Here is a 19,039-nt window from a genome sequence, read left to right on the forward strand (position 1 = left end):
ATCGCTCAATTTTGCATACAAATAAATATGTAGCCTCAGCGGTAGGTCGTGGACCACAGTGCACTTTCTCCGCGACCCCGGAAAATAGGCAAACAACCTCATTGGAGACGCGACCCCCAGTTTGGGAACCTCTGGCTTAAGGAATTTTGAAATGCTGAAATTAATTGTGGTTTAAAAATATTATTGTTGTTCAAAATTAGTTATACTCCCGTGCGCAACATCACTATTCCTCACTAGCTGGCATCGATACAGCTTTGTCGATGGTAAAAGCATTCCATGGACGAAGAATTAGTTTGTATGAATGACCTTATTGCCTTGACGTGAAACGGTACAGACACTACCAAGACCAAGATGCTTTGATAACAACTTGTGGCTTCGCCACAACATTAAGCTTTACGAGGAGATAGGTTTCCAGCAAATACCGTGTCTAGCTAACCCCAATCTCTATTCTTCAGTCGCTAAAACTGTTGTCAGGTTTCGTGCGTGGCTCATATTTTGTAAAATACAATAAAAGTGATGATCACCATATTTTTGTTGATTTGTTTTCTTTGATTTAATATTATTTCTTTTGTGGTAACTAGTGTAACTGCGTCGGTCACCCATGTCAGAGAGCCCAACGTTGTACTGACGTAAAGTTATAAAATCTTGTTTGGAAAACTGTACGGTCTATTTTATGTTGGTATTGAATTCATGAGGTGGTCCGCGACCCGTTTTGAGTTGGCGAGCCCTGCCCTAAACCCACACACAACCAATTAAGTATACCTAAATTGTTATACAAATTATTCATCACATATTCATAAACCCAACTTCAGAATGGGAAAGAGCTTCATATTGTCTCATCTTACCTTCCACGTGAGTAGCATCAATGGGAAATTCCACGGCACAATAGCTCCAACCACGCCTGAAAGTAAGATAATGTATTCAGATTCACCACCATGCCAGAGTCCACCGACACAGGGATATAAACATCGATTGGTCCAAATATGTATATTCATAATCAGCAGTTCTTTGATTCTCATCCGCTCAAGGCAAACGTTTGGCAATGCGACACACACTAGACCACTGGTTCTTAACCTTTTGAAGGGGGCGGAAACACTCAGGGGGCGATATGGGGGGGGGGGGGGCGGGCGCTGAGAAAAATGGCTTCGCAGTAGATGATGTGGTAGTATGACATATCATTAATGAGTATTTAGAGCAAATTAACATTCAACAAAACATGTCAAATCCCGAAATGTTTGGTTGCGCTATGCGACGATGTTTGCTGCATATATATTTTCACAAATGTAGTGGGTTATTCTAATTCATGTAAAACGAATTGCGCGTACTTTTAGATCGCCAATTTCCCGTTAAAATGCTGCTGTCACGCTTGCTAGGGTTATTTTCAACTAAATGTTTCGAATTAGGTATTATATCTCGCAGCGCACAGCGTGTGGAAATCTAAGAAGGAGGCACTGTATATCACTTTTGAGAGTTTTGAAGCTTTGTGCACGAAATGAATAACTAAATATAATTGTAGTTATAGGAGAACTACAAAATGAAATCGTCAGAATATTTCTTCGTCGTATCATAAAGGATGATACTATCCACTGTTGTGGTTCACAACCTCCATGAACGTCATATAATACGAGTGGCTTTGTTTGGAATGAATACATTCATGTTAAAAATAATTACCGAGTACAGCACTAAATTAAATGTGAGCAGTTATGTGCATCCCATTCTCAGTTGACTTACTTATAGTTACACAAAGCACTAAGACAAAATCCAATACTATTAATTTCCCGGTATTGACAATCGCAGATGTGAATTCGCGATGGTTCGAACCAAAGAGTATGGGACCGTACCCGATTGTTGTTATATCAACCTTTATTTGACCTTGAATACACCACACACAATTAGGCTATTATATGGCCTGTTATAGTCTGTTATATGGTCCTCGAGCGCGATTAAAGCGCGAAATATTTACAATACTAAAGTTCCGAAAAAACCGACTGGACTTTGACGTCTTACCAGGACTAAAACTGCTGCAACCCAAACCCCCAATCGGTGAGCTCGAAGGGTGCCCTAAATTATTTCGGTGAATGAACATAAATTACAAATCATGTTTTGACGACACCCACACGGAATACGCATAATTATATAAAATAAAAATAGGCATATCGGTGTCGGCTATTACCACGCCACGAAGCACGAAGACATATGTAGTTCCGGTCAATATGGGACTCTTTTGAATATATAGCGGACGAGAGGTGACAAAATAAATGATTGTACCAACGGGCACGCCCGAATGTGTTAAATTATTAATTACGTGGCCTTTATTTTCCAATACAACAGCTCACTCAGCGCTACTGGTAAATCTGATTACGTGGGCTGAGGATAAAAAGTTCATAGCGACATTTATATGCAATTACCACCTATTCATTCATTCATTCATTCATTAATTACAGAAAATTTTTGGCTTCTAGGGCGATCAGGCCACACGAACTTTGCTGACCATCAAAATAGCGCGACGGGGTTCTTGGGAGCGAAGCCCTCAGAAGTTTGGTTTATGACGCTATGGGTGCGCAAGACAATCGTTTTTTTAGGGGGGCTGTTGAAGTGGTCACGGCCGGCCCTCCCTCCCATTCATTAATATGGCAGTCGCCTTGGCCTAGCTCGTGACAGCGCTGCGTTCTTCTTTTTCAGACTAGGTGGGCCAATCTGTCTGCTACTATTGGTATTGACTATTCATATCAGTATTTGAAAATCTATTTACAAAAAACACTGATTTGATTAAGAAATTGTACCGCGTCACAGTGGCGTGGACAGATGGGTTTGGGGTTCGAAACCCATTTCCTTTAAAACTCAAAATCATGTCAATTGATTGTGACGCGGTCAATTGGTCAACCATGTGCAATAAGTTCGAGAAACAAAATACGTCTTGGCAGGCGCGTAGCAAGAGGGTGGTTTTGCGGGTTGAAGCCCCGTCCTTTTGAAATGACCGTTCTGACGTTAATACTCGGTTGCAATTCAATAAGTCGTATTGTTGGTGTTGCGCGCAGCCAATTAGCGAGAGGCGTGTTGACAATTGGCGAGATCCGGCTGTGCACACTGTAACACGACGCGATCTCCCGCTGAGATGATTGAGAAATTAGGTCATAGTGTACGGCAATCGCTGCTGGCCTGATTTATCGCGTCTTCAACAAGCCTAGTTGGCGCTAACTTGAAGAATCGCATCTGTAATAGGCCCGGTGCGCACTATACCATCGATAGCCTTTACAATTGCACCTGCATTTGTCTGGTGCGCACGATATCATCGCTAGCCTACACAATTGCATCTGCAATAGGCCTGGTACGAAAGATATCATCGCTAGCCTACATAATTGCATATGCAATAGGCCTGGTACGAAAGATATCATTGCTGGCCTAACATGGTTTGGCTGCTATTTCTTGGTGGCTTGGAGACAATTCCGTTACGTATATGCTGATCAGCTATTGTGAATAAAGAGTGACAACGCGAAACTGAACGACATCGAAGGTCCCCAAACATGTGCGACGTGTACATGCGCATGCGCAATTGATTTTCGCTAATACTTAAACAGAACCACCAGAAGATGTGTGTCAAGGCTTGAGTTATAAAAAAGAATTGAACCACCTGAAATTGGCGTCATTATAGCACATATTCCATAAAAACTCGGACATCGCCGAGGCTACGTAAGACGCCTCGATAAGCGCACGTATTCAATTGTTCGGCGCGTTGATAAGCGCTCGTATTTAATTGTTCACGACGGATCAGGGAGTCGCTAATTAACAGCACTTCCGGAGTCGTCGACAAGCTTATCATACGCATATAATTGTAAACACTAGGAGATTGTATAATCGTCATTTACGCATGTACTTAACGCTAATGAATTGATGGTATATGAGTAAATTTGGGAAAAATTAAAACCCCTCCCTTTTTATTTTATTTCAAAACCCATGTATTGTACGCACCCTGCATTCGCAGTACATGAGTACATGAATAGTTGCGGTTTAGTATTCGATGTTGTTCTGTTTTGCGATGTCACTGTCGAACAATCATGACATGATGATCGCTAATCATAATACAATTAACGGCATTGTCTCTAAACCAGAGTAGATAGTAGCCAAAGCCTGTGAGGTCGGCGACGCGATAGCTCAGGCTAACGACACACGACATCTTGCGCACGAGGCGTATTACAATTACAGATGCGATTGCTCAGGCCAACTGTTATGTCGGGCGCACCAGTCCTGTTGGAGATGCCACTGATTACGAAAGCGATTATATCTTGGGAAAATGGCCTCTTGTGTATGCGATTGTTAAGGCCTCTCGTTGACGCGATGAATCAACAAGGATTGCCGCGCACGCTTGTAGCAATCAGCGACCTGATCTCGCTCGCGTACAAACGGCAAACCAACTGAGCAAGAGATCGCATGCTTTGCAGACGACTCTCGTTAATTAGAAACGCTTTTTGTTAATTGGCAACACCCAACACGCTTCTCTATTTGGCAGCTCGTTTCACTCTATAATACGAATTACGTGACCCAATGGCTAGAGGTGATGCGTGATTCAAGCAAATATGAAGAAAGGTGTGATTTCAAGTTCTTGATCGAGGGATTATTTTTCAAGGCTTGCTGTACCCATGTCTAATACGCACCCCCCTATTGTAGGGCAAAAAATCGGTAAAATTTTGCGCATTATACATGGAAAATTACGGTAGTAATATACATTGAAATGATGATTCTTCATTTTGCTCAGATATTGCTCAATAGAACAGTGGAAATACATTGCGATTCTTTTTCCAACCACACAATTCGAGAGGCGTCTGTGGCTTTATAATACACCAGACAGTTGTTTGCAGTATTTGTTGCTGACTGTAACATGTTATCAGTCATGTGGCAGAGAGCATATCAGAACATCCGCAAAAGAAACCAGACAGAAGAATGATGTGAACTAGTTGCATGAACCTACTCACCAACATCAAGGCAAACTTGGAGCCCATGCAACCTAATTGACCACCGAACAGTTCCACAGAATAAATAAATCTCCTCTTCAATAAATGTACCTTGCACGGACATGCGGTTGCAGTTCACTCCAAGACTTGAATGCATTGCGCGCACATTTCACGGCATAATCAACGTCTTCCAGGTTACCCTGGAACAAAAGTAATTCATTGCCTGTAGTTGATTCTTCTGCTGAAGGTGTAACTCCCCGCAGTGTGTCATTAAGGCACAAATACTCTTACAATGCAAGAAGAATAAGTAGTTACAGATTTCATACAATGAGTTCCGTATAGTGAACAACATCAACAAAATAGATTGTCATAAGTACACTACATATTTCATTAGATCTTGATCTGTTTGATTCTAGTCCAACTTTTGTTAAATTAGAAAATTCTGCCTTGAGTGCACAATTATATATATACATACAATATCTTGACAATAAAATGAACGAACTCTAGTACCGATAAATTAATGGAGGGGGTCAATTTCGTCAAAATTGATGGCCAATAAACTTCTTACAGCCAAACATAGATAGCATGTGATTCATAGATTCAAAACTTGGCAGCAGATACCTCTAAGTAGTCTTAATCCATGGCCAAAATCTCAGTGGTCTCACCCTTAGATCAATACAAGAAAATGTGATGTCCAAAGTTACCCCGTCAAATTTTATCAGAACGGGGCAACTTTGGACGGTGAAAAATGTGATATTTAGAGCTCTGGAAAGTGGCTGCTTCATCTGTGTCAAAGGGTATCGTCAACTTTATTCCTTATGACCGGCCTGATGGCTTCTTAAAATGGAATGAGAAGGTTAATAAATTAGGAGTTTGCCAAAATATGAAAAAATGGGTAGGCAATGAGCTGAGAGATTATAATCGGGTGTAAGCTACTTGAAAAACTTATCACATACTCCTAAAGAAGCGCCTGCTGAATATGGGATATCGTAAATTACGACAAATATATCCATCAGAGGACATAGGAAAGGGAAAATATATCTTTTCGAGAACAGTAAATATATTCGAAATCGGCAATAAATCACGCTAACATACTTAGCCTAATGTTTGCTGTCGATTGCTGACACTGCCAGTGGGATAACCCATTGTCACCATACGTTATTATAAGTCCCAATTGGTGAAGGCATGAGGGAAAATTGAGGAAAGGGATGAATAAGGGGGCATTAGCCTTCATAAACTACCTAATTTTTTTTTTTTTTGGGGGGGGGGATTAGGTAAAAATCATGCAATAGGCCAGACATATACTATTTTGTTTCAGTTTTAGTCACTGCTCTCATCAACTCTTACCAAATAAGCCTCATTTACGAGGTTTCATAAACAATAGAGGGTAAAGGCATACAAAAAACTACAAAAATTTACAAAAATAAGGTACTTATTTATGACCATGAAGATTTTGGATTAGTTAATTCTAATCTTTGCTCCATGACTCTAAAAAAACACAAAACTTGCCTCCCCTACACCCTAGCATGTCCAAGATACAAAGCGAAATTGTTGAGAATTGTCCAATGTTACCCCGGTTTACGGTAGTGTCATTGATCATTTTTGTGTTACTCCAGAGATGCATCTTGCATCTTCGAAATTTGCCGGCTTCGACTAACCCTAGAAGTATGCTGGCGCACATCCAAACCTGCTTTTTCAAACTACTCACTTGAGAACTTTTCATACCTTCATTTTCTAATTCAACTTGAAGTAGTTCCGATATCTCAGAAATTGCTGTTTGTACTTTTCATTGAGTAAAATTTCCTGATAATTATACTTCTACTTTGACCAGCTCCTGCTCTAACATGGTATGGAGTCGGTAGTATTGTAACATTTATTTACTTATCGTAAAGGCCTTGAGGTACATTTGTCACAAATATTTGTTGGAGTAACGATTTTGCACTCTTGGCAGGAATGAATTATAATTCACAGGCATGAACCCATCCATCACAGCTGGAAAACCAAACAGTCCTATCTCAACTTCCCATTTTAGACTTTTCGATTTAGGCCCATGACATGGAAAATGTACAATCTTAAGCTCCAATTAACCTCAGTAAATCAACAAGGAGAAATTTAATAAATGGTAAAATGAAACTAATGTGCATTTCCATAAAATAGGAGGCCTTTACTCCATTGTTTGGAGAAGACTGATATCCTGGGCTGGTCGAATATGCAATCGGGTCCAGTCTGTCGAGATGTACCAACGATATAATCTGCTTTATAAGACTTCTTTCATTAAAATTTTTGGAAAGTTTTGATACACAGCTAACAGTAGCCTAGTTCCATTTATATACTTAAAATACTTCATTCATGATAGTACCGTATTGTTTTGGGTCTGTCAACATAATTTTATTCGCACACGTTTTCATTATTATGACTATGACAGAGTTACTATGACACTTGACTTCATCTAGCTTTCTTTCCAAAATTGGATTGCTAGATCATACTTTGCCAAATTGGATTTAATTTTATTCTCTGTTTACATGCTTAATATTGTGCCGTCAACTCTTGGATTTCACGGATCTGCTCTGAGTGAAATAAATTATACTGCAATGAATTTAGTCTTGAAAGCAATTTAGTCAAGTTTAGTATCACCAGTCTCTTATTCAACTCGAGGATCCAACTACCGTATTCAGCTTTTTGGCTTCGGCCTTCCATTTCATTCAATATTTATTTGTAAATATTGGAATAAAAAATCTGTGTTAAGTAATCCTAATTAATAAATGCTTACTATATCTCGGTGCACGGGTTCGACATATCAATCAGTAACAAATCATCACCGACTTAAGAAGCCATAAGATAAGACCACATGTTGGGCATTAACTGAGCAATCATAAGGCCCACGTACCTGAATGGTTGTAGCCAACTTTGCCAGTTGCTGGACATTTTGTGTCATACGTATTTCTACCTTCTGGCTTGTACCATTTTCCATCAACAAAATGGCCCAGATTGTTATCATGTTGTTGAAGCCATGCCTGGAAGATTCACGCGATTGTAGACAGGGATCACATTACTAATAGGCTGCACAGTTCAGACGATATCAAACTATATTGAAATATCGATGTGTAGTGAGAAAAAAATATATATACACAGCCTACAGAGAGAGAGAGAGACATGATATTCTTTTTCGTCTGCACCATCGAGATGCTTTGAAGTTGCGATACGGCCATGAGGTCATCTAGTCTGCGCCCCCGTTTTTTCTCCTCCATGCTATCCGTGATTGCTGAGCGCCTAGCAGGATGGCTGCGGATACCAATTTTCGAGTCTTAGGTATGACCCGGCCGGGGATCGAACCCACGACCTACCGCACGAGAAGCCGGACGCATAACCATTACACTATCTCGTTCGGCAGTTTATGAAAGGTGACATACATCCAGAAATTGTTGGTAGGCTATGAAGTACTGTAGCCTACATTTTGAGAGCACTTTGGTCGATGTTGTCTAATTAATGAGAGAGAGAGAGAGAGAGAGAGAGTCTTCATTTTCATCAACCAAAATAGATAACAAACGGCAGTGTTGGTGGTACAGAAGATATGCACGCACAGCATTCGGTATTTAATAGGAATGATCGATAAGACCGTGAAGGTCATCTAGCCTGATCACACCAGCATCAACCAGGTACTCTTGACTCTGATCAGTCTGGCTGTAAAAAATGTTCAGTTAAAAAAGGAAAATAGAAGAAAAATTAAACTATGGTAGCAAATGATCAATGAAGCAATGTCTGGGCGAGGTAGGGCAACTGCGTTAGTATAACGACAGGAGGTGATCAAGCAGATCTTTTTTGAATCTATTATAATTCAATTCACGGATATGTGGTGGTAATGAATTCCAGATGATAGGCCCAGAGTAGTCGATAGATCTCTTAGTTAGGTTGCTTTTGGGTGGGGGTAAGTAGATATTTTCCTTTGACGAGGATCTCGTGTAATGGGAATGGACATTTAAAGCAGGTATAAAAAAAGTCATCAAACACAGGAGGCAGAAAAATATTCGTGAATAATTGTTGATACTTCGAAGCGATACAGTTCGTCAACTCGCAAAATTCGATGCTTACGGTAGTAAGGTGATAAATTGGTACGTAATTAATGAAATATTGACGTTTTGAGACTGCGCCCTCCACTGAACCTTGCTAGGCCAGAGTGAAATTGGCGACAAGTGACAACGTCAGGCTCAACATTTCGTTTCATTACTTGATTATGCTATGCAAGCAACTCTTCAGTTTCGTGCAACGAAACTTGTTTAGTATAAACACGCCTTCGTCCTAATTTTACATCAGGCAGCTTTGACATGTTTTGATAATTAGCCAAGTTGGAATCCGGGAACGTTTAACGTAATATATTTGGTGTGCCAAGACACTTCTGAGCGTCACACCCGTGTGTAGTCAGTAGAATCTTTGTGCACGAGACACCGATTCCTGGATAATTAGCACTTCTACTTCTACCTCTGGCTCCTTATATGACTCGAATAACTCGAGTATCACCAAACCACGACTTCTTTAACAGCAGTCATACTTGATATTCCGGTCATTCTCACCTTGACCACATTATCTGTTTCCGGAGCAGCCCCGTACTCAATGGAATCGAAGAAATTCTTGACGATATTTTCCGACTTGACTCGAGCACTCATCCTATCACTTGGTAAGGAGTATCTGTGCGCTTGCGTACTGTTATTACAATTTGACGCAGGAAAACGATTTCAATTTAAACTACACCTGTGTATTCAAAATTCGCAGTGGTTTAATGAATGCAGTCATCGTGGAGGACCCGGTTCGAATCCCGGCACTATTAGCGTAACTGTAAAATATATTACAAATATATGGTGTGCTAAGATAGTTCTCAGCGGCATGGCGGCAGCGTCACACAGTTTGTGTTCAGTCAGTAGAATGTTTGGTGTCCACAAGACACCGATTTCATATTGGGTGGCATGAATCTGTGCACGGACATGAAACCAGGGATGCCACTGGGATATTTCGGAAAAACCCAGATATTGCCGCTAAATAAACCCAGAAAAATTAAGATCATATATTTTCACTAAAATTTCCATGCGATAAAGATAACTGTGAAAATAGAAACTCACAGTCACTTATTATAATCATACAGTCATGGAAGTAAGTTCTCATAGCCCTTGATATTGAAATTCCAACAGTTCATACAATAAATTTTGCTCGGTTAACACCCACAAAAATATGCCGCGGTGCGCAGTGCGCCACTGTAGACCAAAGTCACTCAACTATACTATGTAGTATGTACATTGTACATTAAGACCAGTTTCATTACATATCAGCCCTCGGCTCGCAAGCTATAACTTCACCAATTATGCTGCTTTTAGATTGCTCAGCAACAAGTGTAACTGCTTGCCGGAGCGTAACGACGGGACTTGCATATCTATCCGTAGGTTAGTAATCTATAGTGGTGGATGATTCGTAACAAAGTCACTCAACTATGACAAGTCGTCCGACTACCGGTAATAAGCACAATGTTATGAGAGTACTGAAGCGCAAAATGTTGCACAAAAGTCCGTCGGCGCTAAGCTAACCTACGGCAATGTAAATCCCTGCTTGCCGACCTTATATTTCGACTTTTAACGGTTATTTCTCGGGAATTCTTTGGCTGTGTGTGATTTCAAGCAGCGTAGTATGTATTTCAACGACATTAAAACGAAATATATATAAATAGACGACCTTCAAACGAAATATACATTATTATGCTGCAATAAAAATTTTGGCTTGGAGCGAAAATATTTCTAATCGGGATACGGGATTATTGCTGGCCGGCCATGGCCTACCAGTTATACCAGAGGTCTCAAACACGCGGTCAACTTTCCGCTCAGAGCTCAAAATAACGTTTTTATCTCGACATTGCTAGGTGAGTGAGTGACTGACTGACTAGAAAAAAGGTCATTTCTTCGCCCATCCGGAGCGTCACTCACTTCTGTGCCAATTTACGGCATATCACTCGCATTTTGCTCTAAATATGACCTAAATTCTAAAAAAAAGAGGACAAAAGGGCGTCCTCCGAGGACACTTTCAAAAAAGAGGACGTATGGTAACCCTAAGTAACAATAGCCTATACTTATCACGACTATATCATAATCAGGATTAGGCTACACCGCTGATATGCTTTGATATCAGATCAATCTTCAGTAGAATATAAAATATTCTACATGAAATTGTGGCACGTCAAGCTGCAATGTTATAACCCGACAGTTTTACGATGTCATGATGCATCCCCTCGCATGATGACTATAACTCATCAACCAAAACAATCACCAGCGAGGCAGGTAGGTAGGCAGGCAGGCAGGCAGGCAGGCAGGCAGGCAGGCACAATGAAATATTATAAAGAAATGTTGCTTTTCAGAAAATGCGTATTTGGCTATTTACATAACATGACAGGAGGGCACAATGAAATAATTGAACAAAGAAATATTGTATTACAGATGTCACTAATTCCTCAATTGTCCAAGTTCTAATCTATATTTTTCAATTTTTATCGCATGTTCTTCAATACGCATTTCGAATTCTTGCTTTCTGAAATATCTTTCTTCGTCTCTCATCTCTTTTCTTTCTTTGAGGTCCTCAATCTTGGACACCATCAGTTCAGTTCAATTCTCAGCTCATTGTTTTTCTGAATTAAAAGAAGTTCATATTGACTCTGCGATAAGGTAGTAATCTATGATTAAACTAGAACTTGAATTAGGAAGCCAATCACAAAGAAATAATTTGTAAATTCTCCTTGCCTTGTTGGCTGATATTTTTTCCTCTAATGGCTGATATCAATATCTGTTTCCAAGTGTGTGTATCCATTCGATATGAGCGGTGAACCAACAATCTGTCAGTCTCTAGTCATTAAAAATTTGTATTCTGCAACCAGCTGATCACGAAGTGCAGAATTGGTAGTTTTAATTACATTGCATTGTATTTGCATACTAGAGCCCGACTGATGTTGGAGCTTCGGGCCGATACCGATAAAACCAATATGGCAATATCCAATTCCTTCACCGATAACTAGGGCTGGGCAAAATCTACCTGACTAGAACTCTGCAACTGCAAGTACTCAATTTCAAAATCAGCAACTATAAAACTACTCAAAAAACCATTAGTGAGACTCAAAAAACCATTAGTGAGTGGACCATCAATCCACTAAATATTTAGTTCGTTAGTTCGTTTGTCTGTCCGGGTCATGCCAAGCATCTCTCTACTCACCTCTGGTGTCTGTTTAATATCCTTTCTGATCGTGTCATATTTCTTGTTGTTTTTGCTTCCAAATCTTCTTCTAACTGGAAGCAAGTGGAACGCCACAACGGCTGTGGGATTTGCCCTTCGCAGTCCAGGGCTCGTTATCAGCAGTCATATGTCATTATATATTATATATAAGCTATTCATTTATTACCGTATGTAGAGGTAGGCTATAATACTTGTCAAAAACCTGCCTTTATCAAAAAATCAAATGTACTTCTCATATAAATTCAGTGATGAGTGATGCCTCACAGGATGATAGGAACTGTCTCGGCACACCAAAAATATAACGCTAAACGTATCAGGATTCCCACCTGACTGTAAATCTATAGATTATTAACCTACGGATAGATACGCAACTCCTGTCGTGTCGTTATGCTCGTGCAAGCAGCCGGTGAAATGGTTTGCTCAGCGATGCTATCCGCGACCTTCAGACAAGTGAATTTCAAAATATAACCCAAAAATAACCAAAAATTGCAGAATCTCTGGCTGTTTTGCCTGATATATCAGGTGATGATTCTCTAAGTTAAAGTAATTCAATGAAAATTGATAAAAAGTCGATTTCATACAGAATCTCAGAAATTATGGAAAAGTCAAATCAGCAATTAAAAACATTGAGAATGGATGGACGATTTTTTTCACCTTTTCAAAAATTGCAAAAGTCTGGAGATGATCTCAAGACGGCCTTGTTTGGAGGATATTGGCAGTCAACAAAAATGGAACTCCGCCGCCGCCGGGCGAAAATGAGGTGATAGGTTACGAGAATAATTCTGGTTACTGAACAATGTGATAAACAGCCGCCATTCAGCAATTTTTTCATCTCTTTGGCAGTCGTATAAATCAGAACATCCTATTTTCGTAACAAAACAACCGTTTCCAGTGCATATAGCTTATACGGATATAGTGTTTGATGTTTAGTGTTACAACTGCAGGCTAAAGCTGCAAGATAAAACTGGCATTATTAGGGAACAAATAGCGTGCGGCGGCAAGCAGTGGTAACACCTTTATATATCCAATCACACATATAAGCAATAAGAATGCAAACAATAGTGTGGTTATGCTGCCCAATGGACTGCACTATAAGTGATTCTGTCTCACATCAGTAGATAACGTCGGTTATAAACACCGTGACTCGAATTTGAAACTTCAGTGATACAGCTGATACATATACATATACATATACATATACATATACATATACATATCCACAGGTCCCCCTTTCTTACCTACCCGAAAAATGCCAAATACCTCCATTAGGGTTGTTCAGAATTGACCGACTTTCAAAAAGTCTAGGTTTTCAGTCCGTTTCCCATGCCTTATACCTTAAAAACAAATTCTGGCAACTTTTTTTTGTAATTCACCCCCTGCATCCGTGTGCACATTGCCGTTTTTCATGCACCTAAAAATTTCTTCGGAATTAGGGGATTCCCCCGTTGTCAGTGACTTGACAGGAATGGCGTGTGTTCTCACTGACGTGACGCGTATGTTCTAGCGCTGATGAAGCGCTGAGCACGGCTGTGAAACGGGGATCATTGATTAGTCAGGGGCCTTGCTGCTTTGTTGTTGATGGACTGTGTTTACGATTGAAGTGCAGGACTTATCAGGCGGCGTTTTGACTCATGCTATTAGCGAGTTTAGCGCGTGATTAGTGAACATAGTATTATAGCAGTATACAACTATTTGATATAATAGACCTGATACTCTTTTCCTTTCTACTGGGATAGAAACAAAGCTTGCAAATGTCTATTCCAGTGACTGGGGAAAACCGCCAGTCGGTTGCTCTAAATTTTTTGTTTTATCCCAAGATATCAATATACTGGTATGAGTTTTTCCAATTTAGGAATAACTATCTTCGATAATCTATAACTAGATCTAATCTGGCTACTCCTGTGCAAGTTATGCAGTATGTGTTCGACCTAAACTCTAAAAGAACTGAAATGTTTTCCACTATTCTTTGTTGCTTGACTGAGTTTATGTATATCTGTTTTTCTAGGATTAGCTGTAGTGCGAAATGTCTGAAAAAAAAATAATCGCCATCTAGTGCAGCAGTACCGAAGAAAGCTAGAAGAACACGATCGCAGACACAGCATTTCTTAGTTGGGCCATCTGAGGAAGCCATTACGGGATTGAAGTTGCCCGCTCTGAGGCAAGTTATGCAATATGTGCTACACCTGAGAGAGCATTCATTTTTAAAAAATGAACCAGTCAAGTCACACATCCAGATCGCAGTAGATGAAGTGATCGGTTTTTGGTTACTTGCTGGCATAAAGACTATCACAAAAGTCAATGCCACCAAAAGATTGGAAACAGTATGGAAACAATGGCTGTCACTAAAGAAAACTGCAGGCCGGCAATATGTATCAAAAAAACAAAGCGACTTTGAAGCCAAACTGAGTAAGCTATGGGATATAGGAGCCCCTGACGCGATAGCGACAATTGAAGCAAGTAGACTTCTTTCTGACGATAAAAAACGTGAAGACATAGCATTTTATCAGGATCAAAGGGGTCCGAGATTAGCAACGATAGGTGGCAAAGATAACGATCGGTGGCAAAGATAAAGTGTTGAAAGCGAAAATCATGCAACAAAAGAGACGGACCATGAGTGCAAGAGAGTCTGCACCAGCATCAAGTAGCGAAGGTGAATTTACAGAGAGCTCATCTATATCTTCACAGGTAGCTGACACTTCTCACAGCACTGATTTTGAACTTGCACAGTCGACATCTGGTCATTCCGCTAAATTTGTGACTCTAAAAGCTCCTGTAACCTATTCAGCGACGAAGATCTATGCCAGGTTTTTGATCGCTTGAAAGTCAGTGATAATGCCGCTACCATGATAACTGCAGCACTGATTAAAGCTTGCGATGGCAACCCTAATGACTTCCATCTTTCAAGATCTGGGACCTATCGACGACGCATTGCAAATCGTTTGAAAATTTCCGAATCTATCTTTGAAAAAATATCCACCAATCCCCAGAGCACATTGCATTGCACTGGGATGGAAAGCGCACTAAGAGTCGTCTAGGATATCAATTTGAGGCCTTGGCAGGGCTCGCATCGTCTGCGTATTCCGGCGCATTTAAGAAAGGGAAACTTCTTGGCATTCAAACTCTGGAAAGTGCTACAGGAAAAGCACAGGCTGATGCATCATTTGAACTGCTGGAACTTTGGAATTTAACAAAATCTGGTAGAGCTCTTGTGTTTGACACAACATCCTCAAACACTGGTAAAAACAAAGGTGCGGTTCCGTTACTTGATGAATTGATTAACAGGAAAGTTTTCTACAATGCCTGTTGCCATCATATTTATGAACTGGTCATTCGAGAGGTTTGGAAGTGGTTGTTTGGATCGACAACCACAGGCCCTGAAAACACGGATTTTAATACCTTCAAGAAGAAGTGGAAACATATTGATAAATCAAGAAGCTATAAAACGCTGAAGTTTATTGAAGGCAGCTGGTTGGCGATGAAAGCTGATGAAGCAAAGCAAGAAATAATTCCACTGATGAAACCCAATGATGGAAAGCAGAAAGAAGTCTTGATAAGAGATGACTACAGAGAATGTGCAACAGGCACCTTGGCGATTTTGGATGACAAATATGTTGATCATCGTTTTCGCAAGCCTGGTGCTACTCATAGCGCTACATGGATGAGTCAAGTCCTGTACTGTCAAAAAATGTTCATGTGGAGTGAGCAAATGGACTATTCTGAAGAGTTCATTGAAAAGTTCGAACGAATCAATACATTCATTGCTTTGTTTTATGTTCCAGCTTGGTTGAAAACTGGTATTGCATGTGACGCACCTTGGAATGATCTCAAATTCCTTCATGACATGAAAAACTTTTCATTATGCGATCTCACTGTTGCTGATGTGGCATACAAGAAATTGCAAAAACATCATTGGTATCTAACTGAGGAAAAGGTGGTATTTACCACGTTCTCGGCTAATCCAACGATTCCTGACAAACTGAAGGAAGCGATGGCTGCTAAATTGCTGAAAATGCCAATCCCTGAAAAATATCGCAGATGTATGCCTCTCAGTCTGAGCTCTGACTCTGTCTCTGAGTCAATGAGTATGGTCGATTTGATTGGGCCAGAATCGTGGTTTCTATTTGATGCTATACATGTGGAACATGATTGGTTGAGTCTTCCAGTTTCGGAATGGCATGCTGATCCGGATTTCGTGACTGCTCAAGAATTTGTGAATACTGTTGAAGTAGTCAATGATGCAGCAGAGCGTATGGTAAAATTGAATACCGACTATGCTGCGTTCATAACGGATGACAAAAAACAGCGAGCGAGCCTCCTACAAGCTGTGGAAGATCACCGGAACAGATATGCAGATTTCTCGAAAGCAACCATTTCATCCACCTGATTTATGTAATATTTTGCCAAGTTGATCTCTTTCTTTGCCTTATTTTTTCGTTTCCTGTGATGTTTATTATGTGGCTGTGAGTGGATGTTACATTTACAGTTGTATTCTTGCACATGGGGATCCAGGAAATTGATGAACAGTGCCGGGTAGGTTTGAGGGGTGTAGGATATGTGATCCAACAAAATATATATATATATAGGTCTAGCTCTGTCTGCATTCAGACTAAGAGCACCATCACCGAGGTGATGGAAGAATCCATCGAAAAAAGACACAGCATTAAAGATTTCAAATATAAATTAAATTTCGCGTGAAAATGCTGCTTTCGAAAATGTCCTGATGTCGGTATCGTTCCGATTAAGGACATTGTTCATCAGCGTTGCAGAGGGTCTTCCTTTTTTGGTTCTCCTTTCATCTTCAAAGGTTATTGACTTCACGACACTATCATTAGGTTTTCGAATTATATGGGCAAGAAATTTAGCTTGTTGGTGATCAATAAATGATGAGAGATCTTCGGTGCGACAGATTTTATGAAGATTTTTATTACTAATTTTGAAGGCGTGGTCGGTTCCCTTTCGAGTGTAGCCTCCATGTATCATTTTTCGCAAAAATTGTCTGTAGCAGACATCCAGGACGTTTCTTTGATTTTCTGAAAGAGACCATACGCTGCAGCCATATGTGAGTCGACTTCGCACAAAAGCATTTAAAAATTTTATTCTTGTACCAATCCAAATTCTGAAGTTTCGAAGCAGATATTTATAGGATTGGAAAGCTGCATGAGCCGAACTGATCCTATTATTGATTTCGGATATTCCCACATTCGTTTCCTTATAGTGAATGATACACCCAAGGTATTTGAAGGTTTTCACGTTTTCAATATGATGATTATGCAGAGAGCAGATTGAAGTCGGGTAAGCCAGTTCTTCAGTGTGGTTAAATATCATAGTTTTTGTTTTCGACTCATTAATTTGTAATCCAAACTCAGTAAGAACTTCTGATAGCAGTTTCAGGCCTTCCTGGAGAGAAGATTGGTCTTTGAAAAAGAATTCAAGATCGTCCGCATAGCCTGAGCCCATGTTGACAGCTGACTATCAGTTTTAGGTAGTTTTGAGCAGTTCTAAGGCTGGGTGGGACATGGAAATGATATCCTGAACTAGGAATGCCTTATATAGTGGGGTTTTGTAGCACTCCAAACCGCAACAGCTGCATAAATCCATGTTATATGTCACTTTAACTAGGCTAGGTAAAATCGTGACACTCAGATTTTAGGGGAATCCCCTATTTTCAGCTGCTATTCTTCCAGCTCAATGTGCACACGGATGCAGGGGATGAATTACAAAAAAAAGTTGCCAGTAAGGTATAAGGCATGGGAAACGGACTGAAAACCTAGACTTTTTGAAAGTCGGTCAATTCTGAACAACCCTAACCTCCATGGATGATTGTACTGGACACGACTCGAACATTTCCTCGAAGATTCCGATACCGTTGCACGAAGCTAAAACCCGTCCCCGAACCCGGACCGTCAAACAATCCAGTTTCTAGATGCGACAATGAATTTATTGAATTCGCAGGACTGTGTTGGAAATGTGCATATTGGAACAGATATTATACGAGAAAAACAAATTATTTTCACCGTAAATAGCCGTTTGAACCTTTCGCTATTGAAAATGATTCTAAATTCTAATTAAACATTTATGAAAAATAGTGCAGGTCCGCCGATCTAATTGGCGAACCTACGGGGCTCGTTCACTTTCGGACCAAAAATCAATTTTCTCCATGAGGCTGTGGTAGATTTGGTCCTGAAGTGAACGAGCCCCGTCCCGGTCCGTATTGAGGCGCGTCGAGTCGCGTCGGTCGCAGGCGGACAGGGCTATCGGCGGCGGCTGTTTTATTTTTTGATTCGTACTCGTTCGGGTCGGATTCCGTCGCATGTTTTGTTTGTGATTTTGTTGTGGGTAGTTGTGTGACCAGACGTGAGTTTTGACTGTAAAGTCGTTTTGTCAAGTGGGTCCGAGCCAGTATATACGTTACGTCAGATAACCCTAACCTTGGCCTTTGTAAATACTAGTCTGCTCAGATGTACGATTAGGATTCTTCGGCACACGGTTGTTCGATTCCGATTCCGAACGGCATTATTCGGATTAGCGTGGATTTTTGGTCGAGATTGTTCGGCTTCGGGCGGATAGTTTCTCAGAGACTCGAGCTGTTGGACGGACGCGGATTGTCAGAAATCAATATCCGCTGATCGATCTCTGATTCGTTGTTGAAATTCCTGTTTATACTGTACTTCACCCCGGTCGACACCAATATTCGACTGAAGCAGAAATCTCGAATAAATATCCTGGCGCAGCGCTTTCTGTGACGACAAAGTAGTGCAACGCGCGCACGCGTCGCTTTTCACCGTCATTCTAGGCAGGTCGTAACCGTGCCGGGACTTGTTAATGCAAGCCCT

At 40.5% G+C, this 19,039-nt stretch overlaps 1 pseudogene across 1 annotated transcript in view; it reads right to left on the bottom strand.

The window, feature by feature from the left end:
- Positions 1-13,419, bottom strand: part of LOC145437435 (aldehyde dehydrogenase family 16 member A1-like) — a 36,748-nt pseudogene extending 23,329 nt beyond the window's left edge. The window contains exons 1-4 of the transcript XR_013914665.1: positions 9,518-13,419; positions 7,837-7,963; positions 5,051-5,149; positions 846-1,175 (exon numbers count right to left, since the gene is read on the bottom strand). The product of XR_013914665.1 is annotated as an aldehyde dehydrogenase family 16 member A1-like (transcript). The remainder of the gene's footprint in view (positions 1-845; positions 1,176-5,050; positions 5,150-7,836; positions 7,964-9,517) is intronic.
- Between the last annotated feature and the right edge of the window lie 5,620 nt (positions 13,420-19,039).

This window comes from Botryllus schlosseri, chromosome 1 (genome assembly GCF_051294905.1).
Source record: "Botryllus schlosseri isolate E-star chromosome 1, Bs_hap1, whole genome shotgun sequence".
NCBI lineage: Eukaryota > Metazoa > Chordata > Ascidiacea > Stolidobranchia > Styelidae > Botryllus > Botryllus schlosseri.